The sequence below is a fragment of the Phoenix dactylifera genome, chromosome 1, assembly GCF_009389715.1.
Source record: "Phoenix dactylifera cultivar Barhee BC4 chromosome 1, palm_55x_up_171113_PBpolish2nd_filt_p, whole genome shotgun sequence".
NCBI lineage: Eukaryota > Viridiplantae > Streptophyta > Magnoliopsida > Arecales > Arecaceae > Phoenix > Phoenix dactylifera.
Genome location: NC_052392.1, coordinates 11,714,771 through 11,719,530, shown reverse-complemented (window position 1 = coordinate 11,719,530; position 4,760 = coordinate 11,714,771).

Here is a 4,760-nt window from a genome sequence, read left to right as displayed (position 1 = left end):
GGAGGATTCTATGGGAGGCATGATCAAATTAACATCTTCTAACTATGCCATTTGGAACCTAGGATGGAGGATATCCTCTATTGTAAGGATTTGTATGAACCTATCCATGGAGATGAGGCTAGGCCAAAGAAGAAGACCGATAAGGAATGGGAGATAATGAATAGAAATAGTTGCACAAATTAGACAATGGGTTGATCAAACCGTGTTTTATCATGTTTCTCAAAAACCAATGCCTTTTCTTTGTGGAAGAAATTGGAGGTCATATATGAGAGAAGACTGCACAGAATAAAGCCTTTTTGATTAGGAGGCTTGTCAACTTGAAGTATAAAGATGGATGAAGTGTGACAGAACACTTGAATGACTTTCAAGGCTTGGTGAATCAATTGACTACTATGAAGCTTGTCCTAGATGAGGAGTTGCAGGCTTTGTTACTTCTTAGTTCTTTGCCAGACAGTTGGGAGACTCTTGTGGTGTCTCTAAGTAATTCTACACCTGACGGCAAGGTCACTTTGGATATGGTAAAGGATAGCATGCTAAATAAAGAGGTTAGAAGAAAGAAACAGGGAATATCTCTTGAAGCTGAGGCTCTTGTGACAGAAAGAACAGGTAGAAGGTAAAAAGCAAGCATCCTTCAATAGAGATAAATCTAGGGGCAGGTCAAAGTCAAGGAAAGGTATAAAATGCTATCATTGTGGCAAACTAGGACACATGAAAAGAGAGTGCAGAGCATTGAAAAAAGAGCAAAATATAGAAAAAGATGAAGCAAAGACAGAAGAAAAGAAATGTTACAGCAGTTGTAGCTGATGCAGATGTCATTGTTATTAGTGATGGTTGTGTCAACCTTGCATATGAAGACAGTAACTGGGTGATCGATTCCGGTGCTTCTTTTCATGTCACTCCACATGGTGGTTTCTTTCACATCCTATACTTATGGTGATTTTGGTTATGTTAGGATGGGAAATGATGGTTTATTCCAAAATTGTTGGCATAGGAGGTGTATGTTTAGAACAACACAGGCTACAAGTTGCTACTCAAAGATGTTAGACATGTTCCGGACATCCTCCTCAATTAATCTCCACCGGTAAGCTTGATGATGAAGGTTATAGCAATCATTTTTGGTGAAGAAAATGGAAGCTCACAAAAGGCTCTTTGTTGATAGCAAGAGGAAAGAAAATAATACTCCCTACATGATGGCAAGCCAAAGCTAAAGAAAGAAGAGGTGAATGCAATTGATGATGATTTCTCTACAAAAGCTTTGGCACAAAAGGCTTGGGCACATGAGTAAGAAAAGACTTCAAATTCTAGCCAAGGAGTTGCTACCAAATACCAAAAGTATGTCCTTGAAAACTTGTGTTGATTGTTTAGCCGGAAAACAACATAGAGTTGCATTTCATAGAACACCCTATATCTACAAAAATTAACATTCTAGATTTGATACATAGTGATGTGTGCATGATGGATAGTAAAACCTCTTGGTGGTGCACTTTATTTTGCTATTTTTATTGATGATCATTCTAGAAAGGTATGGGGCTTTGCTTTGAAATCCAAGGATCAAGTTTTGGATATATTTAAACACTTTCATATCATGGTTGAAAGAGAGACAGACAAGAAGCTAAAGTGCATTAGAGCAGATAATAGAGATGAGTATAGGATAAAGCTCCAAAAGGACAGTTCCTAAAACACCGCAAGAAAATGGAGTTGCAAAGAGAATGAATAGAACAATTGTAGAGAGAATCGGATGTATGCTTTCTCATGCAAAGTTGCCAAAACTATTTTGGGGTAAAGCTATGAGGACTGCAGTGGATCTGATCAACCTTTTTCCATCGGCTCCTTTGGATGGTGATATGCTAGAAAGAGTTTGGACAGGAAACGATGTATCCTACAGTCATTTGAAAGTATTTGGATGTAAGACATTTGTTCACATACCAAAGATGAAAGGTCTAAGCTTGATGGAAAGTCTAAAGAATGTATTTTCTTAGGTTATGGCCATGAAGAATTTGGATACAGGTTATGGATCTAAAAGACAAAAAGGTGATCAGGAGTAGAGATGTTGTCTTCTTTGAAGATCAGTTTATTGAAGACTTTGGAAAGCAAGAGAAGCCGAAGTATTTAAATAGTTCTCCAATTAATCTTGATCCAGTTCCCTCCACCTATGGTACATGATGATGATAGGAGAGATGTGCAGGATGATAGTGAGCATAGTGATACAGGTGCTAGTGAGGGTTCTACAGGTGATAATAGTCACAACGAAGCTTCAGAACATGGTGAGCTATCAAGTCAGTCTGAAATGACAGAACCAGAGGTCGAAGGTCCACTAGATGGCACAGAACATCATTCTAGATATCCTGCTTCAGAGTATGTTCTTCTTACATATGAGGGGAGCCAGAATGCGTCCAAGAAGTGCAGAATCATAAGGACAAGGATAAATGGTTTCAAGCTATGCAAGAGGAAATGAAATCCTTATATGAAAATCATACTTTTTGATTTGGTGAAGCTTCCTAAGGGCAAGAGACCACTCAAGAACAAATGGGTATACAGATTAAAGGAGGATGAGAGCGGCTTAAAACCCAAGTATAAAGCAAGACTAGTTGTCAAGGGCTTTGGTCAGAAGAAAGATTTAGATTTTGATGAAATTTTTGCTCCGGTTGTAAAAATGTCAGCTCTTCGGATTATATTGTGTTTGGCAGCTAGTATGGACCTTGAGATTGAGCAGCTTGATGTGAAGATAGCCCTCTTGCATGGAGACTTAGAGGAAGAAATTTATTTGGAGCAACCTGAGGGGTTTAAAACTAATAGCAAAGAACATCTTGTTTGTAAGTTGAAGAAAAACTTATATGGGCTCAAACAAGCACCAAGACAATGGTATAAAAAGTTTGATTCTTTCGTGATGGGCCATGGCTATAAGAGGACAAAATTCGATCATTGCGTCTATGTGCAAAGATTTAGTGATGGTGATTTTATCATTCTATTGCTTTATGTAGATGATATGTTGATTATTGGCCATGATACTAACAAAATTGATAAGTTGAAGAAAGACTTAAGCAAGTCTTTTGCCATAAAAGATATGGGGGCTCGTAAAGCAAATGCTTGGCATGAGAATTTTTCGTAATAGAAAGAACAAGAAGCTTTGGCTATCACAAGAAAGGTATATTGAAAGGATGCTTGAGCGGTTTAATATGAAAAAGGTTAAACCGATTTTCTCTCCACTTGCAAATCATTTCAAACTCACAAACAAGCAATGTCCTACAAGTAAAAGAGAGAAAGAGGAGATGCAAAAGGTTTCCTATGCTTCAATAGTAGGAAGTTTGATGTATGCCATGGTGTGTACAAGACCAGACATAGCCTATGCAATTGGTGTTGTGAGCAGATTTCTCTCGAATTCTGGCAAAGAACATTGGGCTGCAGTCAAATGGATACTTAGATACCTTAGAGGTACTTCCAAAGCTTTCTTATGCTTTGGAAATGGAAAAACTATGCTAGAGGGATTCACAGATGCAGATATGGCTGGTGATATTGATACTAAAAAGTCTACATTGGGATACATGATGACTTTTGCAGGGGGAGCTCTTTCATGGCAGTCCAAATTGCAGAAATGTGTTGCTTTGTCCACTATAGAGGCTGAATATATTGCGGTGACAGAGGCATGTAAGGAAATGTTGTGGATAAAAGAATTCCTCCAAGAATTGGGCTTGAAACAAGAAAAGTATACTATCTTTTGTGATAATCAGAGTGTCATTTATCTTAGCAAGAATCCTAGCTTTCATTCAAGGTCGAAACATATTGATATGAGGTATCATTAGATTCGAGATCTGTTGGAATAAAAACTTTTGCATCTAGAGAAAATCCATACCGATGAGAATGGGTCGGATATGATGACTAAAATTTTGCCTATGAAGAAGCATGATATTTGTATACTTAAGGTAAGTTTAGTGGAGCCTCTCACATAAGGTGGAAGGGGGAGAATTGTTGGCCGAGTCCCACCTTATGTGAGGTGGGACCCAGCAATTTAAGTAAAAAAAAAAAAAAGAATAAAAGGAAAAGAGGTGTTATGGTTTATTTTCTTAGAGGGTGGATGAAAAGAAAAAAAGGGCAGCCGTCTTGGTAAAGTGCTTATGGAATCCATCTCAAGAAGGAGGTGAAGATCTTATTCAAGGCATCTCAAGAGGAGGAAAAGCCTTATGCAAATCTACACTCGGTGAGATTGTTCTCATTTTATTATTAGAGCCTAAACTCTTTTTCATATAAACTATTTGTTTGTGATCCAAGGAAGAGATCCTTGATGTATGTGATCCTCTAGCTTAGCCTAGAAAAGATACTTTGTAAGCCCATTATTGTTGATAGTGGAGGTTTGTGGTAGACTTAGGTCCGGTGGTTTTTTCCCTCACATTGGAGGGTTTTCCACCTAAAAATTGTTGTTTTTTGCTTGTGGTTTCTTGTGGTTTGTTTTTGGTAGTTCTTGCATTAATTAATTATTGTGGTATTCTTATTCTACTCACACAAAGATAGAAAAGTTATTTATCTAGTGAGGGGTCTTTCATAACAAAAGGAAGGATCAACCAAATGCTAAGAATGGTGGATGGAAGAACATTATATAGCACTTGCATCCAAGCTGCAGTGCAGCACCACAATGTCCTTATGGTGACCAAGGATGGACCTCAGATCTTGTCCCACCTGGGCTTCTCCCTCCCTTGCCTCCTCTAGTACCGGCTGCCCCACCCTCTTCTTCATGGCTCGTCTTTCCTTTTAGCATCCAACTCTTC